Raw genomic sequence first — 16,184 nt, 5'->3', positions numbered from 1 at the left:
ACTTATGTGGATTCTAATAACAAAAAATAGGCACATAAATACAGAGAACAGACTGGTAGTTGCCAGAGGTTTGGGGTTGCGGGGAGGGTGGATGAAAGGGGTAAAGAGAATCAAAAGGTACAAATTTCCAATTATAAATAAGTCCTGGGGGGGCACCTGGGTGCCTCAGTGGGTTAAAGCCTCTGCCTTCGGCTCAGGTCATGATCCCAGAGTGCTGGGATGGAGTCCCGCATCGGGCTCTCTGCTCAGTGGGGCGCCTGCTTTCTCCTCTCTCTCTGCCTACTTCTCTGCCTACTTGTGATTGCTGTCTGTCAAATAAATAAATAAAATCTTTTAAAAATAAATAAATAAATAAATAAATAAGTCCTGGGGAGGTAATGTACAACATGACGACTATAATTAATACTGTATTGCACATTTGGAAATTGCTAAGAGAGTAAATCTTAAAAGTTCTCATCACAAGAAAAAAATTCTGTATAATGGTGATCGATGTCTTGGTGATCATTTTGCAATATATCAAATTATGTTGTACACCTGAAACTAATGTATTACAATTATTCCTCAATTTAAAAAAAAAGGCAAGGGAGTGTCTGGTTAAGTGTCTACCTTCAGCTCAGGTCGTGATTCCAGGGTCCTGGGATCGAGTCCGGCATCGGGCTCCCTGCTAAGTTGGGGGGACTGCTTCTCCTTCTCCCTCTGCTGCTCCCCTTGCTTGTGCTCTCTCTCTCTTTGTCAAATAAATAAAATCTTTTTTTTTTAAGATTTTATTTATTTATTTGACAGAGAGAGATCACAAGTAGGCAGAGAGGCAGGCTGAGAGAGAGAGGAGGAAGCAGGCTCCCTGCTGAGCAGAGAACCCAATGCAGGACTCTATCCCACTGAGCCACACAGGCGCCCCCTTTTTTTTTTTTTGCTTTTTTAAAAAAAAAAATCTCTAGGCCCAGCTTGGGGTTCAAACTCACAACACTGAGATCAAGCATCATATGTTGTACTGACTGAGCCAGCCAGGACACCCCTGTCTTTTTTTTTTCTAAGATTTTATTTATTTAGGGATGCCTGGGTGGCTCAGTGGGTTAAGCCTCTGCCTTCGGCTCAGGTCATGATCTCAGGGTCCTGGGATCGAGCCCCACATTGGGCTCTCTGCTCAGCGGGGAGCCTGCTTTCCTCTCTCTCTCTGCCTGCCTCTCTGCCTACTTGTGATCGCTGTCAAATAAATAAATAAAAATCTTAAAAAAAAAAAGCAAAAAAAAAAAAAGGACAAAAGGCATGAACAGACATTTTTGCTGAAGAGGATATACAGATGGCAAATAAGCACATGAAAAAATGTTTAACATCAATAGCCATCAGCAATATACAAATTAAAACCATAGTGAGATAACACCATACACCTATGAGAATGACTAAAATAAAAAATAGTGACAACACCAATTGCTGGCAAGGTTGGGAAGAAATTGGGTCACGCCTGTGTAGCTGGTAGGAAGGTAAAAGGATGTAGGCATTGTGGAAAGAGTTAGACAATTTCTTCCAAAATTAACATTCTGCTACCAAACAACTCAGCAGTTGTACTCCTGGTCATTCACCCCAGTAAATGAAAATCATGTTTACCAAAAACAAAACAAAACAAAACAAAACAAAACAAAAAAAAAAACCAACCTTGTAGAAGAATGTTCATAGTAGTTTTATTCATAATAGCTAAAAACTGGAAGTGGCTCAGATGTCCTTCAGTGGTTGAGTGGTTAAACAAATTGTGGTATATCCATAGCAAGGAATCCTACTCAGCAGGGAAAAGGAATGAACTACTGATACACAAAACAACTTGGATGTGGCTCCAGAGAGTTATGCTTAGTGAAAAAAGCCAATCTCAAAAGTTTACATACTGTTAGAGTCCGTTTATATAAGATATTTGAAGTGACAACATTTTAGAAGTAGAGAAAATGGGGAACCTGTGGGGCTCAATTGGTTAAGCATCTGACTCTTGATTTCAGCTCAGGTCATGATCTTGGGGTTGTGAGACTGAGCTCCACATTGGGCTCGGCCCTCACCATGGAGTCTGCTTTAAGATCCTCTCTCTACTCGCCCCCCACCCCCACCCTCCAAAAGAGAAGTGGAGAACAGATCACTGGTTACATGGGGTTGGGGACTGGATTGGGGGAGATGTGAGTGTGGGTACATAGGGATCCTGGTGATAGAATTGTTCACTATCTTCTCTGGTAATGTGAACGTGAGCTTACACAGGTGATAAAATTGTGTAGAACTAAACACACTACACACAAAGGAATATAAATAAAAGTGCGGAAATCTGAATAAGATTGGTGGGGTTGACTATATCAAGGTCAGTATCCTAGCTGTGATATTGCACTGTACTTTTGTAAAATGTTACCCCTTGGGGTAATTAGGAAAAGCACTCTGGGATCTCTCTGTATTATTTCTTACAACTGCATTTGAATCTATAATGATCTCAGTAAAAGACTTCCATTAAAAACAAAAAGATGGAGAACAGGCCCGGGAGCGCGTGGAGATGGCAGCCGCGGAAGCAGCTTTGGGGTCGTTGGTCACGGGTCTGTACGACGTGCAGGCTTTCAAGTTTGGGAACTTCGTACCGAAGAGCGGGTTCTCTTCCCCTGTGTACATCGATCTGCGTGGCATCGTGTCCCGACTGCGTCTTCTGAGTCAGGTTGCTGATATTTTATTTCAAACTGCCCAAAATGCAGGAATCAATTTTGACACCGTGTGTGGAGTACCTTATACAGCTTTACCATTGGCTACAGTTATCTGTTCAACCAACCAAATTCCAATGCTTTTTAGAAGGAAAGAAACAAAGGATTATGGTACTAAATGTCTTGTAGAAGGAGCTGTTAATCCAGGAGAAACCTGTTTGATCATTGAAGATGTCATTACCAGTGGATCTAGTGTTTTGGAAACTGTTGAGGTTCTTCAGAAGGAGGGCTTAAAGGTCACTGATGCCATAGTGCTGCTGGACAGAGAGCAAGGAGGCAGAGACAAGTTGCAGGCGCATGGGATCCATCTCCACTCAGTGTGTACATTGTCCAAAATGCTGGAGATTCTTGAGCAACAGAAAAAAATTGATGCAGAGATGGTTGAGAGAGTGAAGAGATTTATTCAGGAGAAGGTTTTTGTGGCAGCTAATCACAGTGATTCACTCCTTCCTATAAACAAAGCTCCTGGAGAACTCAGCTTTGGTGCACGTGTAGAGCTGGCTAGGATTCACCCAGTTGCGGCGAAGCTTCTCTGGCTTATGCAGAAGAAAGAGACCAATCTCTGTCTGTCTGCTGATATTTCCGAGTCCAGAGAGCTGTTGCAGCTAGCAGATGCTTTAGGACCCCGCATCTGCATACTCAAGACTCATGTGGATATTCTGAATGATTTTACTCTAGATGTGATGAAGGAGTTAACGGCTCTGGCAAAACACCATAAGTATTTAATATTTGAAGACCGGAAATTTGCAGATATAGGAAACACAGTAAAAAAACAGTATGAAGGTGGTGTCTTTAAAATAGCTTCTTGGGCAGATCTGGTCAATGCTCACGTGGTGCCAGGCTCGGGGGTTGTGCCGCCGGCCTTTGCAGTGGGGATGCCTGCTCATTGCGGAGATGAGCTCTGCTGGCTCCTTGGCTACAGGCAGCTACACAAAAGCCGCGGTTAGAATGGCAGAGGAGAATCCTGAATTTGTGCTTGGTTTTATTTCTGGCTCCCGAGTAAGCATGAAACCAGAATTTCTTCACTTGACTCCAGGAGTTCAGTTAGAAGCAGGGGTGGATAATCTTGGCCAACAGTACAACAGTCCACAAGAAGATATTGACAAACGAGGTTCTGATATCATCATTGTAGGCCGGGGCATAACATCAGCATCCAATCATCTGGAAGCAAATGAGTTGTACCGAAAAGCTGCTTGGGAAGCTTATTTGAGTAGACTTGGTATTTGAGTGTCTGGGATACATTGTTGTGAAGACCTTGAAGCTACATGGTCTCCTGAGATGCACTGGCTTGAAATAACAAGCAACACTTAATGGGTTGGATTCTTTCATGGGTTCTGTGTTGGAATGACTTCTGGATATCTCACAGTCTTTAGGAAATACCGAATGATGAATAATCACTGCATTGATACTGTAAAAAAAACAAAAAGCAAAAAAAACAAAACAAAACCAAAAAACCAAAAAGATGCTGGGACATCTGCGTGCCTCAGTTGGTTGAGGGTCTGCTTTTGGCTCAGATTGTGATCTTAGGTCCTTGGGATGGAGTTCCATGTTGGGGTCCCAGCTGCGTGGGGTCTCTGATTGTCCCTTTGTCTCTCCCCACACTTGTGCTCTCTCTTTCTCTGAAATAAACAAATAAAATCTTAAAAAAAAATGCTGGGGCACCTGGGTGGTTCAGTCGGTTAAGTGGCTGCCTTCAGCTCAGGTCACGATCCCAAGGTCCTGGGATCGAGCCCCACATCGGGCACTCGGCTCAGCGGAGAGCCTGTTTCTCCCTCTCCCTCTGCCTGCCTCTCTGCCTACTTGTGTTCTCTCTGTGAAATAAATAAATAAGATCTTTAAAAAAAAAAAAAAAAAGGGAGATGCCAGAATTTGGATCCTTGATTTTTAAGGCAAAGGGTGTTTCAAGACCTCTTTGCATTTCTGGCATGGGGAGCAGAATTTGCGACCCCAAGATATGTGTCCTTGGTATAAGATTATTTTCAAGAAACTGCAAACACAGGAGAAGCTCTGAAAACTAAGTATAAATTACCCGTTTGTAAGACACATTTAGGTGTATAATAGAAATCTTCCATTTGTCAGGATGTCTCCCTTGCTGTACCAGGAACGGGATGACTCAGGCTCTAGGAACTCTTACCAATGGAGGAGGCGAAGGCTTATATCTGCATAATAGCCTTACCCTTGTTTTCCGTGCTTTTCCTGGTAACCTCCTTTAACCGGCTCCCCACTCCCCAACATCTTCATTTGTCTTTCACTTGTCAACTGAAAAAAAAAAAGAAAGCCAACCTCAGTATAGTTTAGTAAATGCTTAAATCATTGTCTTATTGAGGACTATAGCCTGGGCGACAGTATTTTAGATTGTCCCAAAAGATCTGCTGTGAAGCTTGTTCGTTTCCAGGGATTATATGCAACCAGGGGAAGGGGTATGTGTGCTTCCAAGTGGTTCTCCAAGGTATATTTTTGCCTTACAGGTATAAGGTGGTTGTAAAAATTAAGGTTTTTTGATTTCCACATAGACACGTGAAAAACCCTTAGGTCATCTTAATACATTATGTTTCTCTCTCTTTCTTTTAAAGATTTTATTTTTAAGTAATTTCTACACCTGACATGGGGTTCAAACTTATAACCCTGAGATCAAGAGTTGTGTGCCAGCCAGGCACCCCCATGATGTTTCTATTATTACATCTGATTGTTCAAAAATATCGACTACATGCCTCCATGTTTTTGGTTTCTCCTTGAGGTCACCTGGGACAGTCATAAGAGGCTGACATCGGTCACCTACTGTAGTTTTAGTGAACAGTCCCCACTCTGGGGCAAATTGTGAACTATAGGCAACAGCGGTGAACAAGAAAGACTTTGTTCCACGGTAACAGGAAGGCTCATTCCAAGTTGTGCTGGTATAGATGAGACAAGCATGTCCTCAAAAGGAGAACCCTCTCGAAACTTCTCAGTTTGATGAAGTTTAGGATTTTTATAGCTTGAAGTATCTCCTCATGTCTAAGTGAAATCATCAACCTTTATATAGAACTGTACACGTTATTTATAGTATCGAGACGTTTTGCCGTCATTAGCTTTGTGTGAGTCCGACTAGATCACTGCATACAAGAGGCTAACAATTTGTATAGGGAACATGTTAATGGTAAGAAGGGTAATATTGGAGCTAGAAACACAAGAATGATCTAAGTCAAGAATTTCGGAACCAAACATTTAGCTAACATTTCCTCAAGACTGTGTTTTGGGTCACTTAAGGCTGATATGTGCTGTAATTAGCTTGTTTCCAGCATAATGGAGCCCCATGACTTACTCTGCTTGAACTGGGAGTCATCCACATGAATCTGTCCCATATCTGGAATAACTTTTCATGGAATAGTCCATGTGGTATGGTTACAAATGAACGCTCCACCCTTTCGACAAATTTTTTTTTTTTTTTAGTAAAATATCACAGATCAACGTTGTTCCCCAGTAGCTGTAGTTTAACTGTTCTGTTCTAGACCTTAGGGAAGAAGTCTGTTCCATACCTCATGAACCAGGCTTAGTCTTTTTTTTTTTTTTAAGAGTTTGTTTATTTACTTGACAGAATGAGATCACAAGTAGGCAGAGAGGCAGACAAAGAGAGAGAAGGTGAAGCTGGCTGGGCCTGATGCGAGGCTCAATCTCAGGACCCTGGGATCATGACCTGAGCTGAAGGCAGAGGCTTTAACCTATTGAGCTACCCAGGTGCCCCTGGGCTTAGTCTTGAGAATAGGTTAGTTGGTCTTGCAGGTGGGCTCTCAAAGTTCAGGGAATTAATAAGCATTTCTTATGGGAAGAAAAGAAAAATACAGGTTAATGGTTGGAGCAAATTTGAAACCCAGTGTCTGAGTCCTGAGTGCTGCTCGTGAGAAGATTGCTAGACCAGGCTCGAAGCATCTTCAGGGGGAATGCGGGCAGACCGTGGCAATCTCACAGGTTTTCCTGCTCTGCAGTGTGAAAGTCTCTGGTGATCTTCCTGAGCGGCCCCGACAGCAGCAGGCATGAACATGAACATTGTGTCCACATGGGCCACTGTGACAGTTTCTCTAAGTTGACCTGAAGTTGTCTAGCTTCAGTTCACCGGGCTTCAGAAAAAAAAAAAAAAGGAAAAAAAAAAAGGCAGTTTCTTTCTCAACGATTCCAAGTCAAAACAATGAGAGAAAATAGGAATCCTTAGTTTGGAGAGTCATAGCCAGATATTTGAGGAAATCAAAAGAATTTCAGTCCCAGCTCAGTTTTGTGGGCAAACAATAGTCAAACATAATCAGAACTAGAGTCTAACATTCACAGAGGTGTGTTCCTGAAACATAAATTTTCTCTCTAAAATCACCCTCATTTCCACCAAAGGTAACCAAATCAAAACTAATTTGTTTATGAAATAAGTCTAATTTCAACAACTTGGTCTGATTATTTTACATAAGTGCAGCAAGAATAGTGGTTGACCATAAAAGTTCTTTTAAAAATATGCTTTGCAGGGCGCCTGCGTCTGCCATGAAGCTATCCTTGAGTTCCTTAAAGCTGTCTGGTTGTATTTGAGTCTCTTTAAGTCTTTCCCGCGTACGGCATTCCAGTCAAAGCCCTGGTAGTATAACCAGTGTTTCCAGTGGTATCCTGTTACAAAGAGAACAGATTATTATAAACTTATGCAAAGAACTATAATCGCCATGAAAGTAACACTCGAGTGTTTCTGAAGTCTAGAGGGATCAGGTAGGGAGAAAAAGATAATTGTTTCCTTAAATCTGGAAGAGCAAATGTTAGAGAACCAGCAATGTTTCCTCAATTCTTTTCAGTCCCATGTTACTAATTCTTGTTCCATTGGATGCAGTTTTTCCATTAACTCCAGAAATTCTTACTCGGTTTTGTTTTATGATTGTAAGGGTATCAGAAAACTGTATCTGTCAAAAGTCCTTTCCATGAATCTTTTTGAATCTGAAGCATATTGTGAAAGCAGCAGAGTAAAACAATAACTGTAAATGTGGAGACTAAAAAATGGGGGCACCTGAGTGGCTCAGTCGGTGAAGCGTCTGCCTTTGGCTCAGGTCATGATCCCAGAGTCCTGGGATCAGGTCCTGCATCCGGCTCCTTGCTCAGCAGGGAACCTGGTCCCCCTGCTTGTGCTCTCTCTGATAGATAGATAGATAATAAGTAAATAAAAGACTAAAAAATGGCCATGGTTAAAGAGCTGATGAGAGTTCATTATAATACAGTTGACAAGGAAATTTGGTTATATCCTGTGGCAAGCAACACTTCGATAATAGAATTAGAGGTGATGACATTATACAAGGACATATCAAAACTTTAGGAATTTTATATGATTTCTGGAACAGGTATAGCACAAGCCCATGTAATAGGACCTAGGAAGGTTTATCATCATTTATCTGAGAATGCTTCCCATGTAATTTAACATACCAAATAAGCCTGATTACTCAAAAAAGTCTTCTTTTAGAATCTGAATTTAGGGAGGTTTGTTAAAAATATCAGAAGGTTTTGAAGCATAGGCTTAAATGGGATCACAGATCATTACAAAACCCAATACTTAATTATCTATTTAACCAACGCAACAGACAATAAGAAATTCTAAAGGCAAGTACAGAAGTTTACATAGCTGTTAGCAAATCTTAGTTCTTTTAATATTGAGAAGATTCAGTTTTCCTAAGTAAGCAAGGACCTCGTAAAGACTAAACATAGAAACTTGTTTTTCGGGGCGCCTGGGTGGCTCAGTGGGTTAAGCCGCTGCCTTCGGCTCGGGTCATGATCTCAGGGTCCTGGGATCGAGTCCCGCATCGGGCTCTCTGCTCAGCAGGGAGCCTGTTTCCCTCTCTCTCTCTCTCTCTCTCTCTGCCTGCCTCTCCATCTACTTGTGATTTCTCTCTGTCAAATAAATAAATAAAATCTTTAAAAAAAAAAAAAAAGAAACTTGTTTTTCTAGGCAGATTACATGAAAGATAAAAACCTTGTTTACAAATTTCTACTAAGAACAGACCAACAGTATGCCCTTCTCTTGATGAGCGCTGGGTAATATATGGAACTGTTGAATCACTATATTGTATACCTGAGAGTAATATAACACTATATATTAACTATACTGGAATTAAAAGAGTAGACCAATAATCTAAGAAATTTTTGGTATTTTTAACAGAAAAAGCTAATTCCAATCCTGTACCAGTGTACTTTAGATATTAAAACTCATTCATTCTGATCTTAGTCTCAACCACACATAAAATTCTTTTCCAAAGATTCCTTTTGCATAAGCCTCATACAAATTTCTTTTTTTATTTAGACTTTGTCCTAAGTTTTCCTTCTCCAAAAAACCAGTCTCATTTTAGGACAAAAGCACTTGCTTTTTCCTCCACAAAAAATGTACTCCTATTCCCCATACCTTTCTTACACAAAACCCACGTCTTACTTTCCTTGCATACAGAGTTGTTTCCTTTATTATTTACAGTGGTTTTAATTGCACTTATTAGAATTCTTAATGCTTAGAAACCTTACTTTCTAGAGAAAACTAAGTAGTAAGCAATTGTGAACCATCTGTTACATTAGAATTCTCTAGATTGGCAAACTTATGAATACATCTCATAATTTCTCAAAACATGTGTTTTGCCAATGGTAGGTACAATCTTTCAGTAAAGCATAAAACATGTTTACCAACAGACCCAAATTTATCTTTATTTTCTCTGTAATAAGGCAAAAGTAGATAAACCTGTGTTTAGTAAGCAATGTTTCAGGATTTTATTTGTGAAAGACTTAGATACCCAACGAATTCAATCCACTATATCATTTAACTTAGCAAAAGTTAGAAATTTTAGGTTCCCAAAGATTTTAGAAGCTATTTAAGTTTACCTACAAATTTTTATCTTATTTAACCTATTTTCTTTGAACAATTACCCATGAAAACTTCATGAAACAAAGTCAACCATCATTTGTAGTCATTTTGCTGACAAACTACAACAGATACAACACGAATTTAACAAATTGAGTTAGACTAAAAAGTTGATTATTTGTATTGTGTTCAATATTAATAACTCCCAAAGACATGCCAATTTTAATTAGACCAACAAACTTAAACTGCCTTTAATATTAAATATTTTTCCAGATCATGTGGACTTGAAACTTTTTTGGGTTAGTTCTATTTCTGAGAATTTAATTTATATAAGGACTTAATTTTCTTTAAGCCAATCAAATAGAGCCCTTTTACAAATTAATTTTGGTGATACCACATGGAGGTAGAAAATGCCACATATCTACAATACATACAGATACAAACCAAAACCTTATAATCATTGTTTTAAGAATTTCAGTCACGAGGCGGGTATGATAATGCAGAACTTGCTGGTTTACAAAAGAACGATTGGCCCCAGACTGGTTTTCTGGCAGATGGAATAAATTAAGGTCACCTGCTCAGATGGCCAAAGGTTTTTTTCTGTTAACATTTGTGGAGAGGACACTTAAGATTTGTATTTATCCTTGACAAGTAACCTTATGGAAGCTGTGGGCTAGGTTTCAGACAAGTGTTTCTAGAGCCATTTGTATTTTTTTTAACTTTTAATTTTTAATTTTGAAAAAAATATTTTATTTATTCATCTGACATATCACAAGTAGGCAGAGAGGCAGGCAGAGAGAGCAGGCTCCCTGCTGAGCAGAGAGCCCGATGTGGAGCTCGATCTCAGGACCCTGAGATCATGACCTGAGCCGAAGGCAGATGATTAACCCACTGAGCCACCCAGGTGCCCTTTAATTTATTAAAAAAAAAAAGATTTTATTTAACAGAGAGAGACACAGTGAAAGAGGGAACCCAGGCACTGGGAGTGGGAGAGGGGTAAGCAGGCTTCCTGCTGAGCAGGGAGTCCAAGGAGGGGCTTGATCCAAGTACTCTGGTATCATGATATGAGCCAAAGGCAGATGCTTAACTACTGAGCCACCCAGGTGCCCTGAATATTTTTTTTTTAAAGGTTTCTCTTTTCTTTTTCTTTTCAGTCTTAGAAATGGGAAATGATCTAGATAAGAGTTCTCCTAGAGTTTATAAGACTTGACATTGGGGCATCTGAGTGACTCAGTTGGTCAAATGTGACTCTTGATCTCAGCGTCATGCGTTCAAGCCCTGTGTTGGGCTCTACACTGGTTGTGGAGCTTACTTAAAAAAAAAAAAAGCCTTTTGGAGGTCTGGGAATTGGCAAAAAGGACAGATCGAAAGACTCTGAATTATTTCGGGGACCATATTTCTAGCTTTGCTAAGCTTTGCAAGGTAAGGACAGCTGCCTTTAATCCTTCAAGGAATTGGGTTGCAACTTAAATGACATTCTAGGTTGATCTGTCCATCTGGTTTAGTTCTTCCCCTCTGGGTACATAGTTCTAATTTTAGCTTAGGGGAGAGGGCCTTAAAAAATTCCTAGCAGGCTCTGAATATCAGTGACAGTTGGGCCAACTCTTGACTGTGGAGCCATAACTGCGTTAGTATGGTGAGGAGAAGGAGGCTTTGATTTTAATGCCTTGTTTCCTGGCAGCTCATTTGAAGGGTAAGAAGGAAGTGGAGCAGTTGGAAGTTCTTCAGGAGTTGATAATTTTGAGCTTAATGTTGTCACAATTTCAGAAAGTTTCTTATTGGTCTCTTGCGTGGATAGTATCTGGTCAGTTTCTTTTAGAAGCTTCTGAATAGCAATTCAAATATGTATCCCACTCAGATGTTTTAGTTCCGAAGCCAGCTTTCTTGAGTTGGGTGTGCAGATAAACTAGTTGGGATTCCAGAGGACTCCCATTTAGGTCAGCTGAGCCATTACGATCCTCCTTAGTATAATTTTCTGATTTCTTTAGGAACTTGCAAGAATATGACCCATGTGCTTTAAACATGAATCCCACCAGAGTGTTGGAAGGTGATTCTCCATCCCGTTTGTCCAGTTGTGATGGCCGATCTCTCATCTTAGTGGTTTTGAAGGCTCCGTACTACCTAAGGGGTTTTATTGTGGACCAGTGCGCTGATTAGAGGGATTTCGTTGTCGCAGGTGTTACCCCCCGAAGCCAACTGATCGTATTTTGTGTCTCGGTTTTCTCTTGGTTTAGCCTAGCTAAATCGAAAGTGCTCGGAGAGCTGAGTGGCCAACTCTTATATGCGTCCCCGGCAGAGCAACTAAATTATTTGTATTGTGAATGGGAATCCCTCTGGGACTGCCTGCACGGTGTGAGGTTAACCTCTGTCACTCTCTAATGAGTGGAGCTAGCGTCCCTGGTCTTCTGATTCATTCAGAATCTCGTGTATATGATTGTAGCATTGAGCGTTCAAATTGGCAAAATAGCAAAGGATTTTAAATTCCTGGGATGAGGATTCGTCTCCGATAGACCTGTAACCTGCGCTCTAGGGAATGGCGGCGCCTCTTCGGACTTACGAACGAAAAGAGAGACAATGGAGAAGACCTGAAGCCTGTGTCACACCCAGGATACGGCCCTTTCCTGAGTTGGCAGGAGAAAGACCAGAAGCAACCGTGAAGAAGCCTCTGGACTTTCTACCCACCAAACCGGGAGGTCCGGATCTGGGGAAAGACTCACCCAGGCGTCCCTCCTCCTTCCGAGGACACGGGTTGGACGCAAGGGGCCCGTTCTGCTACCAAGGCTCTGGTTCCTCATGGAGTCCAGGCGGAAAGGTGGCATCTCTTTCGGTCGCCATGCCTTCGTGTTCGCCAAATTGTTGCTTGGAAAAAAAAGCCAACCTCGAAATAGGTTAGTAAATGCTTTTTTCATTATCTCTCTGAGGACTGTAGCCTGGGAGACAGTATTTCAGATCGCTTGGAAAGATCTGCTCTGAAGCTTGTTGGTTTACAGGGGATATATGCAAAAAAAGGGGAAAGGGTGTGCGTGCTTGCCAGCGGTTCGCCAAGGTATAACTGCGCCTCCCAAGGTGTAATTTCTTCGGTTGTACACACTTAAGTTTGTCGATTTCCACACGGACTCGTGAAAGACCATTAGATCCTCTCAATACGGTGTGTTCCTGTCCTGATTGTTCAAAAATATTGCCAGCATGCCTCCCCTTTACTGGTTTTCTGGTTCTTGTGTTAGGTTTCTCCTTGAAGTCCCTTGGAATGGCCACAGGTGGTATTTAAGGTGATGGCTTGGGCCATTTTCCGGGGTTACTCAGTTTTCCTGGGTCTTCTGTTATTAAACTTTTGTTTTTCACCTGTTAATCCATTTTATATTAATTGATTAGACTAGTCAGAGAACCTAGAAGGAAAAAAGGGAAAACAGTTTCCACCCCTACAGTATGGTTTAGGTACCAGTCCTCTGTTGCTCTCATCTTTGTTTTGTTTGTTTCTTTTTTTGTTTAATATTTTATTTATTTGTCAGACAGCACAAGCGGGGGAGGGTGGGCAGCAGGCAGAAGGAGAAGCAGGCTCCTCGCTGAGCAAGGAGCCCGTTGCTGGGCTTGATCCCAGGACTCCCAGGATCATGATCTGCCGGGAAGGCAGCTCCCTTAACCCACTGAGCCATCTGGCATCCCTATCTCCCGCCTCCATCTTTGAAACAAATTTTACTGAGAAGGAAAACAACCTTCATGATGAAATATGGTTGCGATTTTTTTTTTTTTTTGGCTTTCCCGTCCTCCCCACTGGTAATTTTCTTTGCTGACTTTTTTTTTTTTTTTTTTTTTTGCTTTCTCCAGTTTTAACATCTGCTCATTAGCAAAACAGAACACTGTCCATTATGCACAATACCCTCAAAGGCTCTCCCTGGGGGATTGAGACGTTTATCTCTCAAGCTGAGAAGTGGCCTTGCATGGGTCCCTTTTTTGGTGTGTTTTTTTGGCCTGGTAGGCTAGCATCTTCTGGATAGGAGCTGGCCTCCCCAGCACAGCACCTCACTAATTTCAGGCTGTGGCCGACCAAGAACGCCTTGTGCCTTCTGCTCTCCCTGGCACACGGCTGACATCACACGGCGTACTCACCGTGATTCACACAGTGACTGCACGAACGGCCTTCTGAGAAGACGAACCAGCATCCCTCGTCTCATCTCATCACTGGGTTCTGAAGCTTCCCTTTGCTCATGAGGAAAACGCTTTTTACCTCAAAGAGCTATTGTGAGGAACAAAAATAGAACTAGCTGTGAAGCACTCTGCACCCGCCAAGGAAATGTGAGTCACCCCGGGACTATCAAGGAGGACTGGGCTCAGCTGTAACATAAACCATGCCCGCCCCCCCCCCCCATCCCAGCGGCTGAAACAGGGTAGAAGTTTATTTTTTTCTCATGATTAAGTCCAAAGGAAGTTGTAGGGGAGGAAAAATAATTTTGCTTTTCCCCTTCTGAGTTTTGAGCCCAGAGCCCTGCAATAAAAGATTAACAAGGAGAAAACCTGCTCCCCCCAGCAGTGGTTTATTAACCTGTTGGTCTCCTGTATGCGTGGGAGAGACTCAGGGAAACTGAGCAACTCTCTGACGTCGCCTAACCAGTTGTTTTTTTTTTTTTTTAAGATTTTTTTTTGAGAGAGAGGGTGAGAGTGTGAGACAGAGAACAGAAGCGGGGCTGGGAGGGCAGAGGGAGACTCCCCTGCTGAGTGTGGAGCCTGATTCGGGGCTAGATCCTGCAATACTACCGCCCCCCTCCTCCCTTCCCCCTCCCCCCTCTCCCCCGCCGCGCCCCGCCCCCAGTCATGACCTGAGCCAAAGGCACATGCTTAACCAACTGAGCCACGCAGGCGCCCCTGACCTAACCGGCTTAAATACCATCTTCAGCTAAAGGCAAAAGAATGAAAGTTACTATATGTGGATGTGGATGGGGGGTAGTTCTGAAGGGTGACCCAGAAAAACACAGGCAAACCGGGGTCAGGTGGTTAGGCAGATTTAAGTCCGTACCTTCTCCACTGGTTAGAGTTCCTTGTGGCTCAACCTTTCTCTTCTGGTACCACGGGGGCCACACCCTTACCGATGGAGAGTTCCCTTATATGTGAAAACGGTCATCACAAAAGGGTTAGCTTGTTTTCAAAGCTTCTTCTGTGTCTCCTGTTTCTCAAAGGAATCGTCATGGCAAAGAGGCCTGTTCTGGGTTGGTAGCTTCTGCTCCTTTTCAAAGGCTGGAGCACGCGGTGCAGCTCTGTTCCACCGAGCTCTGAAGGACCTAGAATCTCCCCATGTTATTGGTCCGTGGTGTCGGGTTTCTAGTCCCATCGCAGTCTTCTGATCTAAGAGGGGTGCCAGGGCGCCGTCCGACCCCAAGGAAAGATACACTCCTGTGTGCATCTTTACTTAATGTGTCACTTCTGATCATCAAATGTGTGGTTAAGTTTCTCGCCCTGTGCAATTAGCGGATACCTGCTGGGTGTCCTACAGTTGAACGGAATTCTAACACTATCTCCCTGGGGAGAACATCAGACCCCCCACAAGGTAAAGGCTCAGTCCCACAAGACTTCTAACCCCCTTCAGACAGCAGGTGTAAGTTTAGGCTCTCACCTGTGCTTCTGAAGGCTGACTGTAGATCAGTTCCCACATCTCCCTCCTTGGGTTCGATTAATTTGCTAGAGTGGTTCCCAGAGCTCCAGAAGATAGTTTAAAAAAGAATTTATTATTATTATTATTATTATTTTTAAAGATTTTATTTATCTATTTGACAGAGAGAGATCACAAATAGGCAGGGAGGCAGGCAGAGAGAGAGAGAGAGAGAGAGAGAAGCAGGCTCTCAACTGAGCAGAGAGCCTGATGTGGGGCTCGATCCCAGGACCCTGAGATCATGACCTGAGCCAAAGGCAAAGGCCTAACCCACTGAGCCACTCAGGTGCCCCAAATTTTTTATTATTTTTACTTTTAAATTAACATATAATATTCGCTTCAGGGGCACAGGTCTGTGATTCGTGAGTCTTACACAACACCCAGCACTCCCCATAGCACATGCCCTCCCCAATGCCCATCACCCAGCCTCCCTGTCTCTCCCACCCCTCTTCCCCTCCAGCAACATTCAGATTGTATTGTGAGATTAAGAGTCTCTTATGGTTTATCTCCCTCTCTGGTTTCGTCTTGTTTCATATTTTCTTCTCTTCCCCCATGATCCTCTACCTTTTTTCTTAAATTCCACATACCAGTGAGATCATGAGATAATTATCTTTCTCTGATTGACTTATTTCACTTAGCATAATAGCTTCTAGTTCCATCCATGTCGTTGCAAATGGCAAGATTTCCTTTTTTGATGGCTGTAAAGTAATCCATTGCATACATATGCCACGTCTTCTTGATCCATTCATCTGTTGGTGGACATCTGGGCTCTTTCCAGAATTTGGCTCTTGTGGACATTGCTGCTATAAACATTGGGGTGCAGGTGCCCCTTCAGATCACTACATTTATATCTTTGGGGTAAATACCCAGTAGTGCGATCGCTGGGTCTTAGGATAGCTCTATTTTCAACTTCCTCAGGAACCTCCCTACTCTTTTCCAGAGTGGCTGAACCAGCTTGCATTCCCACCAACAGTGTAGGAGAGTTCCCCTTTCT

The 16,184-nt window shown here is 42.4% G+C and overlaps 1 pseudogene across 1 annotated transcript; it reads left to right on the top strand.

Annotated features, from left to right (window-relative positions):
• The first annotated feature begins 2,497 nt into the window (after nucleotides 1–2,497).
• LOC309855691 (uridine 5'-monophosphate synthase pseudogene) lies at nucleotides 2,498–4,075 on the top strand (annotated as a pseudogene). The gene has a single exon. The product of its transcript is annotated as a uridine 5'-monophosphate synthase pseudogene (transcript).
• Nucleotides 4,076–16,184: the final 12,109 nt, after the last annotated feature.

Source organism: Mustela nivalis, assembly GCF_964662115.1.
Source record: "Mustela nivalis genome assembly, chromosome: X".
In the NCBI taxonomy this organism is placed as follows: domain Eukaryota; kingdom Metazoa; phylum Chordata; class Mammalia; order Carnivora; family Mustelidae; genus Mustela; species Mustela nivalis.
This window is presented reverse-complemented; position numbering and strand designations above follow the sequence as displayed.